General features: G+C 46.2%; 1 protein-coding gene across 1 annotated transcript in view; it reads left to right on the forward strand.

Moving 5' to 3' along the window:
• Sp1 (transcription factor Sp8) overlaps positions 1–20,525 on the forward strand; it is a 77,863-nt gene that overhangs the window by 32,744 nt on the left and 24,594 nt on the right. The window lies entirely within an intron of this gene.

Consider the following 20,525-nt stretch of genomic DNA (forward strand, 5'->3'; position numbering starts at 1 on the left):
ACGATAAGCGTCACGAAATCTAGAAATTTTTCTACGACGCAGGATCCCTGGAAACGAGGTTAGAAAAGATTCTCCGCGATCGTTCGACGACATGGTATTCGCGTTCCTGGCGCCGTGTCAGTCCACTCAGGCTCCATATTCTGTCGGACACGGCAGACACCTCGGCTAATTGTATAAATTATGTATGCGGCTTGGACCTTTGCCGACTCGTGTCGAGAAAATACCGTGTCTCGTGTTCTGCTCGTCGTCGGTGGTATTCTCGTGGCCGTGAACGACCAAGCCAGACGTTCGACGAGAAACCAAGGGGGAATGAATTCTCTGGAAGAAAGGGGATGTTGCGCAGGGGGTACCGATTTACGAGCTTGCGCATCCGCTTTGCGCGAGCATTATTGAGATTAACAGGCGTCCGTACGGTTGTTCTCTCTCTCTCTCTCTTTCTGTCTCTCACCACCGAAATGGTTTCTCAATCGTCAGGCAACTCGGAGCCAATCCGCTCGGAAAACTGAGCGAGAAAATGCAGACAGTTTCCTGAATCGTAGAATGACTTATCTAGACCACCCAGCACGGTGTAAATAAATTAAAATAAATTAGTTAGAATGATAAATTGTGAAATTGTATAATTATGTCTTGTCAACTTATCTTTGGATAACATTGACTGCCGTTCGAACATACAAGTCGATCCGTTTCGATAAAATATCCATAATTATACCAAAGACGTGTGAACAATTTTCATCCAATCTGTTAAGTAGATCTTAATACATTGGAAAAAGTTGGAAGGAAATTATAGTTTTTCGTGCCATTGTAACACCATAGTGCGTAATACACGTTCTTCAATCAGATACTATCTTATTAATTGTTAAGGACATAGAATTCTACATAGCCACACACACACACACACACACACAGAGGCATACTATTAAAATTATGTTGTTGTAAAAAATGCAACAAGAAATATTGATTCTTTCCTAATGTTTATCACCCCCTTAAAGAAGAAGCGGATCGGATGTTCTCGGCGAGAGAAATCCGAGCGTTATACGAAATACCGCGGATGTTAATAACCACGAGATAGAATCGCACGCACGCGTGTGTTCGTTGAAATTCACGACGCGAAATAATAACACGCGCGCGGCCACAACGAGGGAAATTTATCCTCGAATTACCAGCAGCAAATCTATTGACAGCCACTGAACGGCGATCGAACACGAACGGTCGCAGTTGCCCTGGACAAAATATGAACCGCGCTACCGGCCGAAGTGGATGATTTATCATGGAACCGTGTGTAGCGGGAAAATGATACAAAATGATGCCGACGATTCTCCGTCTTTCTCTCGATTGGATTTTTTTTTCTGTATCGAAGAGGAGCGATCGAGTATCGACGCGCGTCGCATACCTATAAGACCGTCGAACGTACGTGTCCAAGAAAAGACAGGACGCGACGCTCGCAAAACGCAGGAATCTGTTTTCCAGCGTAATATCTCCGTGATAAATCTGACGTCGGACTACAAATGAATTTAAATGACGCGTATTCGTATGCGCATTGTTAAATGGTCCGCGTAGTTGGAGAGACTGTAAGGCGCGCTTATTTTCGCCTATTCATCGGACGGGCTACGAGGTAGTACGATCTTGGATCACGTTACGGGCTTCGCTGGCCAGCCCTCTGGTATGGTTATTATCGAGATGACAAATAAAGCATTTTATACACAACGCGATAATTCATCGCGGCCACGGTCATGGAATGTGGCGAGATGTTAAATCGATAAAGCGTTTCGCGGCGAAGAAAAGGAGCGGGCGAAAAGTACGGGCAGGGGGAAGGGAAAGAATTATGAGAGTTATTATCGAGTTCGTCGAACAGTGTTATTTGTCCAAGCCAAACTGCCGGATCTTGTACTTTCGGCTTTCTCGAGGAAAAGTACATTGTCGATGTTGCACGCGTGCTTATTTTAAGAATCTGTCGACCGTTGCGACCGATTAATATTTAACGTTTTCACGAGGTCAGTTTGTCGCATTTCTATCGAAGTAGATCTCCGTGCTTTATTTTGCTCGGGTAGTTTCATAGAAACGAACATTCGCTCGCGCTTTTATTAATCTACCCATTTTATACTCTCGATGAAAAGAAACGAGGCACAACACAATGACGTAGAATTTACGTATGAAACTATTCGCGATTACAATACGATGCTCTTAAGAAGTAAAGCTATGCACGTTGACTGTGAATCGAAGATTGATATTGTTGCGCTAAGAATCGTGGTAAGGTTCGAAAATTTCCCTGGTATATGATCGTTGTAACGAAGGAATCACAGAAAAGAAATGGAAGGTTCGTGCGGCGATAATCCATAACGGAGGCAGGTGGTTTCTTAGAAATCTCTATAAAATATGTGCTGCGCGCGTGTGTCGTACGCGCATTTACGTAAGCGTCGGACATGCGAAGAGGGAATTGCAAATCGGTGAACGAGGGGAGATTTACGGATCGCGTTTATGCAAACAATAATGCGCCTTGGCTATATAACCGGTCTGAACAGAGGTACGCCGGTGTTCGAGTCGGCTGGCAAAGGATATCGACGTACAAGAATTGGTGCTGTTAAAGCTCGAACGTCGGAGGTTAGGTCGTTCCCTCAATGATTCACCGGATAATGGAGACGAATGCGGCCATAACTCCTCGTCTTCGTGCAACGTGTGTACTGAAAAGCCACGCTGTTCCTTGCCTATTGGCCCGGTACCGTTTACCAGCGTCCGAGTTAACACGGTTTGCGATCACTTTGCTCTAACCTTTTCGTTATTTCTTATTTTCCACTCATGGACATGTTGCGCAATCCGAGCAGCCCGAGTACGGCAATACGAGACTCGTTTTCAGACAGCCACGTTCCTAAATTGCCACGAAACGAAGTGGCAAACGATAAAATTGGAGCGGTTAACAGGGTCGCGAAGTGGAGACCGAAGCACGCTGAATAATTGTCCGTTCTTGGCACGAGCGATGATGTTAATAGGCGCGAGTAACCGTGTGTATTCCGTGGCGTTTGCAGTTCGCACCTACATGCACGTACATAGTTCGAAGTTTCCCTTTCCACATGGAACTCGGTAATTACCGCGCGCGCTACGGTGTAATAACGAGTTACGCCCGGGACACCCGCTATTGGGTCGCGAGTAAATACTATAATAATATGACTAATGGCGCGTTATGAATTACAAACCGGATAATGAATAAAGTATATATACGCGTTCGCGCTTTCCCCCTCCCCCCCTCCTCCTCCTCCTCCCCTGATCGTCCTTTTTCTTGTGCCCGTTTCAGCGGTATACCTGTTGCCCGTTATTGGCTTCCATTACGTGCACACACGTGGTTGCGTCTACTCGCGGGAACGCAGTGAAACCAAACAGTGGTGGGGGGTTGCAGAAAGGGATAAAAGGGGGATAAGAAGGAAACGAAAAAGGAACAGAGAAGAAGGAGAGTACAGAGAGACTTTCGTCGAATCGTTATCGAAGGTCTACCAGACAGACGAGAGGAACCGATCGCGGACTGGCCACGTTTACCAGGAGGATAATCGAGCGCAATTTCTTGCCTCTTTGCTTTGGAGCGGTTTCACACCTCGGTCGCTCTTTCTTCTTCCGTTCCGACGTTCCTTCTCGGTCGGCCGCAAACCTCATCGAGAGCTCGCGCGGCTTCGAGGTAAAAGGTTAACTTGATAACCACGCGGTAACCGCGGCCTAACCGCTGGCAAGCCCAGCCGGACCATAGCTCGGACCTCGGCCGCAAGTCGAACGCGAGCCAACACGTACGAGCAACTACCGTAAGAACCCTCTCTGTAAGCTACGTCGTGTTTCCCTTCGCTACTTAGAACCCGTGATTGCGGTCGCAACGACTTACCATGCCACTTTAAACGGCTGCATATTTCTCCATAATCGCACGGTCTGCGTCTTACCCGAGCAATCCTTGGCACGAGATATCACTTAGCTAGTCATCTGTGACGCGGTTCTCTGAAAATGAAAATTCGCGGAAACGAAATTTTGAGGATTTTGGTATTTGTAGAGAAGGTATCGTGGCTCCTGGTAGCTCGTTTCATCGTGAACTTTGTACAACGTATAATATCGATGATCCGTGTTCCAGCAGAAAGAGAATCTTCTTCGTCTGACTCGTACTTGAGAAACTCGTACTTGAGACTCGTACGATCGTTAAATAATACCGGAAATACAATTAGTTCGTTATAACACATAGTCGCAACGATGTTAAACAACAAAATAATCGTACATTTTCCCCCCATAAACTCGTGATTGAATCCGGCATCCTGTCGAGAAGAAACGAGTACCCAGATACTTTCTAAACGACGTTGTACGTCTATTATTATAAGTTCACTCTTAGATACAGAATATTGTACGAAACATCGAAATGGAGAAAGATTAGAAAAGTTTACGCGTTGGTTCGCGCGTTAATGTAATCCAGATATTATCGAGGTCTGACCCGCAGGGGGTGAGTTGACCGGCATCGATGGAAAGAGGGACACCCTATCGAAGATCGACAGCCGAGTTTACTTCTCGCTTTCCACTTAGCGCCTACATGACCGTACATCCTATTGCATTAGCAACCTATTTGTAAAAATCGAAACCACCCGCGGTCCAACAATGCCGCGAAGGTGTGTTCGACCGGGAGGTGATCTTTCGCAGCATGCGCCTTCCCAGCGGGTGATCGCTTGTTCCTTTCGTCTCGGTGACTCTACAATACGATGTGCCATCTTTCCGTTCTCCTGATGCTTGTAACCGTTCTTCGACTTTGTAACTTCACGCCGTTGATTCTCATTCCACCCGAAGAATTCAATCTATCTATCTAATCTGCGCTGCTTTTCAACAACCTGCACCTCAAGAATAATACGTACGACCATCGAATTTTCGCTTTTTACATTCGTAATCGTGTCATCGTGATTCCGTTGATAAAATTTTGATTTCACTTTGAAACTGTTTAAAGCTCAGCGATCGAACGAAATTGAAATAGTCATCGGAACGATTCAAGAGTAGCGAGAAGAGATTTCCATTGTACGATCGAACCAATCGATATTATTGAATCGAATCGATATTGTCAATGTTATTAGCCACAAACCGCAACTCATCAGTATCGACCAACTCTCTTCTACAACCGAATGAAATTTTGCAAATTGTAATTATCGTCCGATCATCAAAATTGCACAGTTTTAAAAGAAAGGTCTGTAACCTATAATCCGTAACTTATCGATTCACTAACATCGTTAATTACTAAATTATTGTGCAAGAAAATGCAGATTCGGTTCCGTTCGTATTATTATTTATGAATTTCCAATGATCCGGGTGTTTTCTGCACTTGGCTTATCCTTCCTTTTTCTCTTTCTCTGCGTCGCTTATTCTCACAACAGCCAAGCTGCTCTTTGGCGAGAACGGTTGTACGTGGGTACGTGCAGTAATCAATTAATTTACCGCAGTGCAGTACGCAGGCATCCTCCGACTCACCCTTGTACTCCGGCTCGTCGTCCGCGTTGATCCACGTTTACTTTGTGAGCGGGTATCCGTGTAGACCGACACCAGCACCTAGCACGGATATTAGTCGAGATTGAGTCTGGAGAGCCGGGACGGATCACGAGGATCCATTAGCCTTTATACGCGCGTAGATGTTACATCGAGATAAGGATGCCATACCTTCTCGATCGGTCGAACGTCACGATAATTAGAAAATTAAATTGTCTGCTTGATTCGGGATGCTGGACCAGCCTTTCGAGAAAGGACCCGTGCACCTGCTAATTTATATTTCATCGCAAATCTTTTTTCGTGGATAACGTACGCCAGCATGTAACACAGCGCTCGACTAAATTTACGCTTTATCCTACCTACGCACACAGAACAAAAAATGCTCGTCTTTGAAACTCGAATCGCGATTGCAAGCTCACAAGGGTTGTATTTTGTCTTTACGCTGCGACGCTTCGCTATGGTCGATCGCTGCCAGTTTGGTAAAAAGTCGGATTTTCATTTCGTTAGTAAGAAATGGGAAAATAATAGAGAATCTGTGAAAAGGATCTGTGTTCTTTTCGAATTGAGATTCAAAAGTAGCTGGGGAAATTAATTACGCAGCGTGAGAGTTAAAGTACCGGCTCAGGTATACGTAGCTTTGTTCAGGATCGACGTAATCAAATCACGCGCGTGCAAATTACACGTACAGTGAATGACGTGTGGAACATGGTGATGTGCAGAGCGTCTTATCGCTAACCACGATACCTCTGGACGACACGAATCGATAAATGCTCGCTACGCTTTAATCGGACAGAATTCCTCGTGGCGAGATCTGTTCGAGAAAGTAGCCTCCAAGAACGAGATTCTTCTTGAGAAAAAAGTAACCACCAAGTCGAAGGAATAAGTATTATAAATCGAAGGAATAAGTATCGTAAGTCGAAGAGATTTCTTACCTTGTTCTTTTTTTCGCGCCGCTATCGTGAAAGAGGAGAGCTCGTAGATTTACTACAAATGCAAAGAGAGTCGGTTGGAAAGCGGGGAGACTTGGCGATATCTTAGCCGGTCCACAGATAGGCTTGAAAGATAACCCGAGGGCTGGTGGGTGGTTGATTTAATGCCGAGGCAACGGACGAACGTGGGGTAACCTCGAAGCGAGGGACGAACGGGCGGGGGTGACTCTCTGATATTTTAATACGACGGGGGAGCGTGATGCTCGGTCATCCATCTAACGCCACGAGAGCTGTTAGTGCGTGTGCACGCTCGATTTTGCATACACGGAAATCACGATGCATTCCGGTGGTAACGTGTACGAGGAAGAAACCGCCGGCCTCGTCTGGAACAGGAAGGAAGACAGTTTGTTACTATTATCTTCGTTCCTGTCTATACACTCGTACGTAATTGTGCCGCTTGATGAAAACAGGAAATGTTTGACAAATTCCGAACCAGGTGTATTCATCGGAAACACGAAGATTGTTAAACGTCTCGTTATTATTCGTATGAGAAATTTCATGAAATAAGTTGGGGAGAGACAGACTTCTTTTTTTTTTTAGGAATTGAATTACGGTTTTAATTAATGAAACGGAGAATTAATGGAAAATTAACAGCATAAAATTGAGGAAAACAGCGTCAGTTTTAACAAAAACGTATTTTTATATTGATTATATAGCGATTCATCTTTTGCTTTTATAATTTGCATCTTTCTGTCGCGAGAACTGCGACAACCTCCATAATTTAGTATCGTTTTACGAATGCACAAGATCTTTGTTCATCAACTTGGTACCATTATTTTCTCGTATAGTCGTCAACGTGAAAACTTCCAGCAACACAACTTGGAAACTATAGAAACATCGCTTAAGCTTTCCACGGAAGACAAAGGTGTCCCTTGTTGCGTTCAAACGCGGCTCATCCAAACGATTCGACCATCGCGTTGGCAAAGCCGACTGTGAGAGGAGCGTGCGAACCAAGTAGGCAATCAGGGTAGATGCTCGTAGATCGCGTCTAGGCAGAAGGGCATTTTTTCTCGATTAGGTTCCCACATATTACCAAGCCACCCCCGCGACGTCGACGTCGACGTCTTGGGTCTCGCTTCGTACATCCTTGTGCTCTGTTCGCTCGCGCTGGCTTAAGCAACGTTTCGACGTTGTTTTTTGTGTCTGGCGGGCCCTTCGCTGGTCAGGTCCATGGTCCGCCACGATTTAGTGGCCTTAATTGCAGGGTTCAGCTATTTAATTACCGGGTTTGGGGCCCTGCGCGGCCATCCCTGGCCCCCTACACGCCCGGTCAAAATGCGAGTACATTCATACGCGAGCACACGTAGATGCGTTTCGGTCAAGTCCACCCACAAAGAGAGAGACCAGATCCTTTCTTCCGACGCGAAACCAGATTCGCGACACGAGTGGGAGATTTACTCTCCGATCAATCCGCACCTTTCACCCTTTTTGGGGGTTTACAAGTTATGCTACGAAAATGTACTCGCCCTCGTGTACACATCGTTTTCGATCAGGTACTGGCTTCGGTATATCCATTGACCAGCCACCATCTTACTTTACACCCACGTATCACTTTACGTGCCCCACTCGTCGCTCGTCTTCCTACCACGAAGCTGCATCGCGGCATATATCACCTTTGCTCGCACCTCGGCCCACCTTCTCGCAAACCTCGCCGCTGTTAAGATGCCAGGAGTCTGCGCCATTTTGGTACATCGTTCTGAACCCAAACGAATCTGTTAAAATGGCTCTTCGTTACTTTCCTTCGGATTATTTCTGACGAATCGATTTTTAGATCTTGATGAAAATAAATTTCTGTAACCGAACCAAAAGATGTCGCAGGGAACCATAGAGTGGAGTGTACGTCTTGCACGAAATGCCTGGTGTAAATTCATACGAATAGAGCTCGTTCGATTCTCACCTTGAAATATCTCAATTTCCATAGATCCTGCGAATCGGTTTTTATATACTGATGCGATACCGATGGATTATGATGACCGAAGCAAGAAGAATCACACGAGATCGTCGTCGTAGGCGAAATGACCGGTGTAAATTCATGTGAATGAAGCCCGATTCCTCCTGACCCCGGAATCTTTCAATCCTCCCTAATAACAGGCTACAAATCGGCAAGAAACATAGGGCAACTCTCAGCTCTCTGCACGGCGCTACCAAATGATTGATAAGTCCATAAAGCATTCGCTGCATCCTGTTTCTCCGGTGGTTTCCATTCGGTGTTGTCGATGGTGGCGGAGCTGTTGATGCCCAAAGAACGTGCACAGGGTTAAGGACGTGCGTGCCACGATTTTTTGGCCGCGGGTGACGCGGTGACGAGATGATGACCGACCCCGAAGTTGGAATCATCGTGATTACCCCGCCCGCGTAACCCGTAATGCGGACCAAACCACCGGAGCAACTGCCACCGTGCCATGTACTCGTTTCTCTCTCTTTCCTTTTTTTTCCTTCCCTGATCCTTGCCATTCGACCGAGTACCATACCTATTTCCGATCTGTGCCCGCTAATTTATATTATTAACCCGACAGCAACTGATCACCTCCATTTCTCACCGCGAGCCATGCCACGGTCTCGGATTATTCTCCACGTCGGCAGATAAGGACTAGATTTCTCTCCTGGCGTGAACGAATTAATAGGATCTCGTCTGCCTGTTGCAAACACCGATTAATCTCACCCCATTTCGTTATTCTTTATATCGACGTATCGAGATTCGTTATGAAATCGATGTTAAAAAATATAGGAATCATTTACGTTTCGGTGCAAACCTTCGTTCGTCTAAGAAGAAGAATACGTTTGTCCTCGACGCGGTTGAAAATACGACGCGTCGTTTCCCTCCGCGAAGAACAGCACATTCGTACGTTTCGAAAGAAAGAAGCATGTCGCTTCACCGTGGAAACGAGCATATTTGACCAACGATATAACGCGTTACTCTTCGTTTGCAAGACGGTGAAACATGCTACTATTCGTAACGAGAGACAGGATACACCTTTTTTCTTGGATAGCTGAAATATGCTACGTTTCGCAACTTCGCGTCTATCCAAACGACGTATTTTACGTTCGATACCAAGTACCCCCGTTTCCCTATCTCCGGCTTTTTTCTCATGTTCTTAGCAAAACGAATGTTTCCCTTTCCGGACGACAGAAAAGAGGGTTCGATCGATGTATTCCGGAAGCACTCTAACGCGTAATGCCCCCTGAAACCGGTCGCATTCTCGATCCACTGTTATTTTCCTGGAATCGTTTGTACCCACGAATGCCGAATAAAATCGGTGGATCGTCATAGACAGCAAGGGTGGAGAGGTTGGTGCACGAGAGCTGGACATTGAGCGAGTCGATTAACCGGCGCGCACCAACGAGAGCCCTTCCCGCCCTTGGGAACGCGCGAGAGTTTTAATTGTAGGCCGCGGCCACCATAGGGGGAGGCTATTATTCTTTCTCTCTCGTCGGTAACGCGCTGTCCCGAACGCCGATCCGTTTCTCTAAGACTCGAAGAAAAGAGAAGAGAAACGAGAAAGGGAGAAAGATATAATAACAGAGCGCTAGAGCCCGCTCGCGCACGAAAAGAACGACCATCCGTTCTTTTCGTCCGTCCGTCCATCCGTCTGGCAGTTTCATATCCGAGGGAACACACGAGTCTCCACCGGCACAATTTTTCATCGTGGATCCCGTGTGCCGCGATTCTACGCCGATACGCCTCTTTCCGTCTACTCTCGTGCCATCCCCCGGCCCCTCATTCATCATCCCTTAACGCGATCGGCGTTTACGTCGTTTCGGAAAACCTCGTTGGCGCCACCTGGTCGAATATCGATAGATCGACCTACCTCCAACCAGGAACGTTTACAGGGGGGGGGGCCAGCCTGTACAACCACCCTCGATCAATCGTGCCCTTAATTAGTCCAACATAACTCATTCGTTAAACGAGCTAAAACGGTGGAAGTTTAAGAAATCGTTTGGTTTTCGGGGATGAACCGATCTTCGATTTCTTCGAACGTTAAACATCCTTCGATAGGGGAATTTAGAATTTGTAGGCGTCATCGTTCCGCCGAATCGAACGAAGAACGCTCTCTGGTGATGCAACCGTACAACCACCCTCGATCAATCGCACCCTTAAGTAGGCCAACGTTAACGTACTCGTTAAACAGGCTGGAGTTTCGGAAATCGTTTACTACGATACTCCGCCATCGTAAAACATCGGATTTATAATGTGTATGCACTCGTGCGTCGTTGCATAAGTATATACTTACCGATATTTCTTAACAATCTATTAAATGTATCAATCGATAAATGTATTTTCTTCTCTTTTTTTTTTTTTAACTGGTTTAAAATATCGAAAATTGAACGCGAATCGGCCGTAAAATATCTCGACGAGGAAATCTAAAATTACCGAACGATTAAGGGGCGTCGGTACTTTGTGACGTCCGATGGCATTGAAAGGGAACAGGAGGGTGGTGGTATCGTGTGCACGAGAGGCGCAAAATAAAAGTCCGACAATCGACTAAGTTTAAAGAGCGTCGAAATCCCTTCAACTATCCCGCTCGGGGAGACGGAAGACTTTGTCGGCGAGGGAGGCCGCGGTGTCAGCGAAGCAATCCTTTCGGTCCTTCCATAACATTCTAGCCGGTGGTGAATGGAGATCACACGCGGTTCCCACTGTATCGAGTTACAAGCGAAGGGAGACGAAGAAAGAGCAAGAAGCACTTTGGCATTATGCGTCTGAGGGAGAATACGAATCCATTCACCGGCAATCATCCGTTCACCCAAGCGTTCTTGCTCGCCGTCTCGTTCATTCAGTCCTTGTCGCTGTTAAACTAGCTCGAGTAATTCACACTGAAACGGGGAACATCGGTCGTCCGAATCATGGAAGAAAAAAGAAGGAAAAATATCGGAACGTAGTGCTTACTTTCGAAGCGATTTCCAGGCAAAAGATCCTCCATCGAGTTGAATAATCGCGAACGATCGATCGAGCGTCAGCCGAGCCTACGAATGGAGAAAGTCGAGTCGTAGTTTGCGGATTAAATGTCGCGTTACAATACGTGGCGTTTAAACGAGCTATTCTTCGATCGTTCTATGTCTTTATCTTCTTTTTCTTTAGGCGCAAAGATCGTAGTATAGTAGAAATCCCTGTAACAGGGGAGATAACAGTTCCGAACTTCGTATTATATAGATCCCAGAACGCAGCAAGTTACAATTAAATGGAACAATTCGTCTTGTTTTTAAGCAATAAAGACGTAACGTTATCCTCGTAGAATAAAGCGAAGTGGCAGGTAAAATCGAAATGCGAATACTATGGGAATCGCTTAAAACCGATATCGTTTTTCGGGGGTTGCTACAGTTTCTTCGTTGGTTGGATTCTTTTCGACTTCAGAATTTGTACGCCCTTTATCTGCAAATGTTTCTTTTGACGATTATTTGCTTAAGAAAGCACAGCGTTATACAATGTCCTGTACGAAGAGCGTAAAGGAGGATCGATCGATTTTTAATTAAAGAAAAGGATCTGTTAGGGTTACGTAAAGATAAGTAAGAACGATCGGAACTGGAGTACGACGGAGAATGGTCGTGTTCGTGGCACGATAAATTCTTGGCGAGTACGCAATATCATTAGCGTGTACGATAATAGGTTCGATCCCGAGGCTACGATCGTTATATCTATACGCTGGCGGAGATCGAACGCTAAAAAACGGCGCGCATCGACGCGGTAACGTAAACCACGAGCATTACGGATAGATAGAGCACACTATCCTGCTATTACGTTACGCTGCGAGTTACTTTATCGCATTAATCTCGTGTACGTGCTCGCGGGTTTTTCTGAAAGTTTCTCACCTGGTTTTTAATTGAAGCGATAACTCAACGAGGACCACATATATCAGGGCTTCGTTGTTTAACTTGCACGACCGATAGCCGGCTATTTTCTAAACGCGCAAAATTGAATTAACCGCGCGAACGACACGCAGCGACAAATACAGCCACGGCGTTTCGATAATTGAACTTTAATTGCCAGCTTTCGCCAATGAGTAATCGCGTCTCGCGTACGCGATACGTTTAACGCATGCTTCCACGACCCTTAAACAGACGATATCTCATTAACGAGATTGCCGCGATTACTTTCCACCGGCTTATTCGAGGAATTCCATTAACGCGCGCGCGCCAACTCCTCGTATGAGAAATGTCGGAGCCGGAGCGTTGAACGCGGCAACCCCATCGTTGCGCGTATACCGTCCCTGGAAGATTACCATTGACTCCGTAAAATCGAAAAACCTGTTCCACGACCGTAACGATATACTAATATCTCGGACCTAGTCGTCGTTATCTGCCCATTCGCCTCCCACGCGCGTGACCCCGAACGAGTATCGGCACGGGCACGAATGGTACAAGAAGAAAACAAAGGGGGTACTGGCGAAAGGCGAACCGGCCGAAGGGGTGGCGGGTATACGGAGGTGGAGGACGCGGAGTAAAAACAACGGCTACAAAGATAAAAGCGAAAGCTAGAAGAGGAGGATATGAGACGACGGGACGAAGGAACGGAGTCGAAGCTGAGAAACTGAGAAAGAAGAAGAAGAAGAGGAAGATGACGACGACGACGAAGAAGAAGAAGAAGAAGAAGCAGCAGCGGTGGTCGCGGCGGTGAACCACGTGATCGCAGCGCGTTTTAATTGGTCGGGAGTGCGGTCTGCGGTGCGATGGAGGGAGGACGAGAGACAGACAGGGAGAGAAAAAGAGGGAAAGGGGGAACGGAGAGGGTTCGTTAGGGTTGCCACAAGGATTAGACAATCGCGAGGTTGTACGAGGAGGACCGTTGCGAGGGCGGGCGCTGCTTCTGCCCCACCAGTAACACCTTCCAGGATGGGTACACACACTTGTGGGAATTCCTGCGGGACGTGGCCCGACCACTGGCGTTTCACGCACACTGACGACCTCGCTGCACACGCATTCGCGTATCCATACGGACACCTATTCGTGTTAAAAGACGAGAACGGTGCCGCGCTGTAGAGAAACCGAGAAGGAAGAGGAACGGTAAACAGGGAAAGAAGGAGAGAGGATCCGCCTCCGTAGACGCGTTCTCCTCTTCTACGTGGGGGACGAAAAAGCTCAGTTATAATTGTTGCACGCCGCGAGCTGCACCTCCAGTCCCTCCGTCTAATTGTAACCTCCTTCCGCATCGCAGCGGACGCATCGCAACGACCACGCGAAACGTCCGCGTTTCCTGCGTCCTCGACCGACCTCCTTGTCGACTGACCTCCTCTGGTTGCCTTCTGTGGCCAACAGCCACAGAAATTACTGTGATTACCAGGATATACGAGGGGCTACGGCAACCTTCGAACGGACTACCGATGCCGTGGAGCGCTTCTGCCGCACGATCGACCTCCACCGGCACCAGATTCCCTCGATACTCGAAGGATCTGTAACGGCAGCTTCTCCTTCGTAACAATCTCGAACCAATTTCGCAGCGATCCGTCGTGAAAACGATGATCATTGATCCGTGTGCTCGAAACGCTCGTTCGCAGTTAGTCCGTGAGATCCTCTGACTCGACATTTAAATGTCACTTTGTGCATGGTGCGCCGCGGTATCGTCGGTCGATTAAAACACAGAGGTTTCGTGTAACCATAGTGCACAGACTCGTTGATATATATTTTTATATCTATCGCAACATAGTTTGTCAAGACTGAAGGTGTTTCAACATGAATTGCGCGTATCAGTATTCGCATCCTGCTCATCCGCAGAACGTCATGACCATACCGCCGACGGCTGTCCAACAACCTCAACATTCCACGGATACCGAATATCTAGAGGTAAAGTTTGTCAATAATTATTTGTAAAAATTAGCGTCGTCGAGACTATGGTGGATTAAAGTAGTTTATACTTTCTGTCAAGCTGCCAGTAATGTTTGACAGAATCTATCAACAGCATCTGCTCCCTTCTGCGACGACATCCTGGGCGGTCCAGCAACACCCTCCCGTTAATTGTTCATCTCCCAGTAGCGAAAGAGGCCAATGCGAAGCCTCACGCACCCCCGAGTCTCCTTAACGCGTTGCCAATTCATCAGCGCTCGTTGAGAATTCAATTTGCGCGATTGCCAATCGGATCTCGCAATTGAATTTCACGATCCACGGTCGGGGTCATGGAAAAATTTGGCCAAACATGGAGAATCTGTATAGCAAACGCTTCGTTGCTTACGCAGACTCGCTTGTCAGCGATTGTACAAAGTGACGCGACGCTCGCGCTCTGTCACGTGGAAACGTGGTTCGAAAGCTCTCATTAACCAGCGTAACGATGTTCGCAGCAATAATAAATCGGAGTTGATCGGTTCGCGTGAAAGGTTGCGGAAAAAAGTCTACTTTCACGAGGCTAAAGGCTTCACGAACGAACCAGCGAACGAACGAATCGTCGCGGAAGAGAGAGGCGCACGAGAAGGAGAAAGAGAGACGTAGCTGGGGGATATTAATATAAGGGCTCGATACGTAATTATAGTGATTACCGTATTGCCAGGGGGCGGACGAGGGCGTCCCTCAGTTTGCACGTCATTTTGCAATCTCAACTTCCAACGAACATGCGCGCGAATTTGTCGGCGATCCTCCATCAGGCTAATTGTTTCCCCCTTTTTGCGCTAATTCTTCACGCTCTCTTCGCTCCTTTTGTTCAAAGTACCGCGTGTCCCGGAAGAAAGCCACCGTCGCCACCTCACGCTTTAAATACTCGTCATCATTCGCTGACATGTCTCCGTTTCGCGCGAATCCTGTCTCTTCAGGCTAAGATAAGATAAGTTTGTCTACTCGGTGGAATATTTCGCTACGATATTTGGAAATTTGACAATTTCTGTTATGACAGTTTTCGCGCGATTTCTGCCTGAAAGTAAATTATCCCATTGGTTTTTAGTCGTTTGGTAAACAGCGAAATATATAGTTACATTGACAGTTCGACGATCATAACTTTTCTACCTATTAATTTCCACTCGTCGAAAGGTAAGAAGTTTGTTGAGTCAGTGTTAACAGGATGATTACATCTGTAATCGGCATAATTCAATGATCCCTACATCGTACTTTATCTTTGGAAGATATTTTGTGGCTTACTTTATTAGTTCTTGCACGATAGCTTCTCACGCATTCAAATAAATCTACCATATGGTTATACGAATCATTTCCTCGTTTTTCACATCTTTTCTTTCTGTGTTCGAATGTACGCAATATTTGTTCGTTCTTTCGTTACTAAATGAAAGATTGATAATCACGTAATGTAGAACAAATTTGATTATTCTGTAGAAAATACGAGACTAGACTTTTACAATGTCGAAGCTCACTTTACCGTATCTGTGGAACGTGTTGTCGTTCATTATCATTACAATAGCATTCCACAAACGATCTATAATTATTAGTTTCTTTAGCAATTACGCTAATCTTTTCCTATATTATCAATTGCGACTGTTTTAAAATTAAACAACGATTTACGCTATTTGCAGAACAACGTAACTTGAACTTAATGACTATGTCGTCAAGCATAATGTTACCTCGACAATTCGCCTATTACGATTATTCGCGTGTAAATAGTCGATTCCAGCGCGAGTTCTGTTATTCTTCCGAGCGTTCGTGAAAGCGGCGCGAGTTCCTTGTTTGCGGATTACGCGCCGACAGAAAACCGAGTACCGCATGAGTTACGGAGGATCGGCTTCTCTCCTCCATGTGGAACACCCCATAAATCTGGCCAAGAGCGTCTCTCTATTCCGGACCACGATACACACGGAACCGCGAGTTGTACGCCAGCCTCGGCCCGGCCAACGAGTCCGTAAATCAGTCCTAGACAAGTTTCTCTTCGCCTTGTTTCACGGCAAAACTAGCTGCTCGACCTTAAAAGCCTCAAAGAGACGCTGCCGAGCGCCTCCTCTTCCAGCCGTTCGTTCGCACAGACGAATCGTCGACAACGGTCAAAACAAGCCACGCAAGTATTTATTTGTTCGTGGCCGGTGTATCGTTAGAATTCTTTTCGACGATTAAACCATGACACGTCTGGGCCGTTTCGCGCTGAGAATAAATTTTATAGATTTCTCGTTCAACTTTGGATGTCTCAGGAAGTGAAGATTCTCGACAACGTCGTACGTGTAAAGGGACCCTCGGACGATCTGCACGTATCGTCGATGTAACGCTAAGTCGAAACTGACCGTATCGTGGAACGTCGATATTTATTGACAAAATTGAAATATTGCCAGTATCATTGATCGCGTTAGGTTTGATGCAGACAGCCAAGTGTCTCGCGTTCTAGCGATCCGCTTAAATACAAATTATCATTCTGCTTAAATCAAGCGTACAAGTGCACGCAAACGTACGCGACGTAAGCATCGATAATAAAGTCTTTGTCTCCGATGTTTGGCATAAGCAGGATCGTGGAAATGCGTGGCACAGAGAGTTAACAATCGCGTGCAGCAAACGAAACATTGTAAGGCTATATGGTCGAAAGAATGTTTGCACGTTATCAACGCTCTTCCATTACATACTTCACGCGAGTGTTTGATTTATGAAACGAGCATTGGAACAGGTTGACACCGTGTGCCCGTGCTAAAATACTGCTTTTTAACTGCACTCGTTGCCCGACGCGCGGACTATCATTACACCCTACGAGTTAAATATTTTCAGAGTCACATTGAAAACAGTCCGCAATTATTACGCTCTTTTCTCATTATCACGAACGCGATAAATTACGAGCGTGTTGTATACGCGATGGTTTCATGCCGACGGTTTAAATCGCCTTTTTTACCAACATAATCGGCTGCTTCTTCTCGTCAAAATCCGATAGCGATAGACTAAACAGGATACGGGGATCGTAGTGGTTATTAAGCACGAAGCACCTTTTCGTGGGCCAAGCAGCCTGCTACGTAGCTGCTACAACGATAGCTACACGACTCTGGCTCTAGTCTGCTTTGGTGAATCTTCATTTTCGACGGTCCCAGCCGCTATATGCGAAGCTGGTTCCTTGGTAATTATTAGTCCATCAGCATCTCCCGATGGCCACATGGCCGTATAAGAGGCAAAAGGCGAGCTGGTTCCAACGCGGACCATCTTAGCATCGCGAGGCCGCCCTGTCATTATCCGCCCCCGTCAGGCCCGTGGGCCCCCATTTCCCTTTCAACCCTGTTCGCCTCGTCTCTGTGCCAATCAGCGATCCGTCATTTCATAGACCCGATATCGTTCGATCGTTACCGAGAAAATCAATCGTCGCTCGTTCATCGACTTTTCTCATCCGATCTTTCTTCTTCCTGCTTTCTCGTCTCTCTTTCGCCTCTATCTGTCTTTCTCGAAAAAAAATCGTCCACTTACGTTCGCGTGTACGTGATCGGACTACTCGCGATGCTCAAGCTAATAAATAAGGTGGCTGGTTTTTATACAAAAATCTAAAAACGTGGATGTTGGAAACGAAGGGAAGAGAAACATCGATCAGAGAGACAAAAAAAACAACTGAACACCCCTCGAGGAGAATCTCGCACCCTCATTTGCACGATCCAATGCCGTTTCCTCTTTCAAAGGACGTTAACGCCCGATTCTGCTCCGGTTCATTGTAAAACATCCCTTTTCTCGCTTCCCATAACAGTTGCCGTTATCCTGTGACCTCGAGAGCGGGTGGGGTAGATCGCACCTTTTGTTGCCCGATTGCACGCGATCTACGCATCATCGTCTCCTCGAATCGGTGGGGGATGACCTCCGATAATGCCTCGCGTTCCGCGAAATATTTGTTCGTCGATTAGAACTTGTATCGATCCTCGTAGTCCTCGCGAGCAACCAGGTAGAAAATTAAGATTCGAAAGGAACGTTTCTACGTTTTACCGCTAAACGCGAGGATTCGGAAAGAATGTGAAAGTTCAGGATTGGACGCGAAGATTCGCAATCGAAAGCAAGGGCACAAAATTGGATACGAGCATTCGGAATAAAACGCGTGAATTTAGAACCGAAGATTCGAAATTTAACGCGATTCGACGCCATTTCATAGTATTTGAATAAAAAGGCAACGCTTGGAATACAAAGCCATGTTGCTTTTTCCACCTTCTCACGATCTACGTTGCGCATTTTACTTCAGTAATTTATTAATCAACCGATCGAAAATTGTATCTACTGTCAGAAAAAGTGAATCCAAATTTCGCTGTATTGTATCTTCTTTACAAAACCGTACGAAAATACTATTTCGACTATCAACGATTAATGAAAAGGTAATCTCTCTCGCAGGATAGAAAAAGATTCGATCCCGAAAGAGTTAAACGTAAATCGTATTTATTCAAACGTCATTATTATTATTATTATTATTTACAATTAAAATAACAATTTTCAAGAGCACATATTCGTCGTCAGCCCATAGCCAAACTGGGAATTGTTAAGAATAGTTTCCTCTCGACGTATATACCTACCTAGGTTATTCGGAAGGTTAGGAAATCGATGATCCTTGCGAGACGTCAGCTATAAATTAACCGCGGAAGTCACGAACATGGCTTAGAAAATACCTTGCTTGTCCCAGCGACGAACGACGAGGAGCAGTTATGAATGGACCGCGATTAGACGGTCGCTTCGCCACAGTGGCGCCTCGATTCTCTTCCATTATGGAAAATTAGGACCTAATACGATCCCAACGCGTCTGTTTCTACGCTAACCATTGGCGTAGTTTCTCTACGTTAGACCGTATCAATTTGTAATCGTATGAATCTGCATTATGCAGAATGACGTGACCAAGCTAGCTACTAAAAAGATGATCGAATACGCCACTGGGACCAGGAGTCATAATAGAGCCGCGTTCCTTGTTCGCTAAAATTTTATCCAGTATACAGCGGGTTGCTTTATGCGAGCAAGTCGATAGCATTTGAAATTCAAACTCCTCGATTAAAATCACATTAGACGGTCGTAAGACGGTATTCTCGTGATCTTCTTGCGTTCCCTTTTCATGGATCTCGCCAACAACGTCATAATGCTCCGAATCTAACCGCGGCTCGCTCAAATCGTCGCAAATGTCGTTGTAGATTAAGCGATAATTTATTTCACCGGGCAAAAAGTCGATCAAGATCCGCGCACTTCTTCAGCAACGTTGCTACCGTAAGCAGAACGAGACGCGTTCACACAGACGTCCGTATTCCCTTTGTCTACGATACGACGTTCGTGGAGCGATGCCTCGTCGATATGCGCTGTCAGTCATAACTATTACGTTCATCTAATGAAGAACAAACTTTATTCTGCTCGAACCTATCTGACGATCTTTCGGTAATTTTTTTTCTTCGCAATTTCTTTAATTTACGTGAACACGTAATTAGCGTGCGATCTTCAAAAACACGAATATATCTACAAGCTTATTTATTTATCGCAGCAGGTAACGTAAGTGATGGTAAATCATCGGACAAATTTCAGAAATATTCTTTAGTTTCCCCTCTCTTTCGATCAACGGGGTTGATCAATATGGTTTCCGAGCAACTCTCGAGTATTCTCATACTCGTAGCCGGTAGCGCATATTTTTGGAAACGAAGTTTACGAAACGAAAATTAGCCAATGCCTAGTTTCGATCTGTGAAAGTTCGGAGATGAGAAAATACCAGGCCCGACGAATACAGGGGAGCGTGACAAATCGGAAAAACGTACGGTTTCCGCAAACGCGTGGATTCGATTTGTATATCAATTACGCAGCCCCGGTCGATGAACTTTGCTGGTTTCGTTGGTATCAGATAGTGGCATGTTGGTATTTAAATACCGGCGACGTGCATACCGTTACGTCAAACATCGAGGCTCGAGTTAATACGACAACTTCGGGTCACGTAAGCCTCCGCTTGGAACAGGAGACGAGCGTAAGAGAAAGAGCGAGAAAGGGAGGCAGAGGTAGGGACAAACGTGGAAAGTCCGTGGTGGATAGAGGTGAAACGCCGAGAGGGCACCACCAAAGTCGTCGTACGCGTGCCTCCTCTTCGTGGCGATGCGGTGCGCGCGCATTTCACGGTTAAATTATCGAGGGGAGGGTTACGGATTGGCGGCGGCGGCGGCGGCGGTTGAAGAGAGAGAGAGAGAGAAAGAGAATGCTTCGGATGGAACACGAGGAAGAGGGACGACGAGAGAGCTGGAG

The sequence above is a fragment of the Bombus vancouverensis genome, chromosome 11 (assembly GCF_051014615.1).
Source record: "Bombus vancouverensis nearcticus chromosome 11, iyBomVanc1_principal, whole genome shotgun sequence".
NCBI lineage: Eukaryota > Metazoa > Arthropoda > Insecta > Hymenoptera > Apidae > Bombus > Bombus vancouverensis.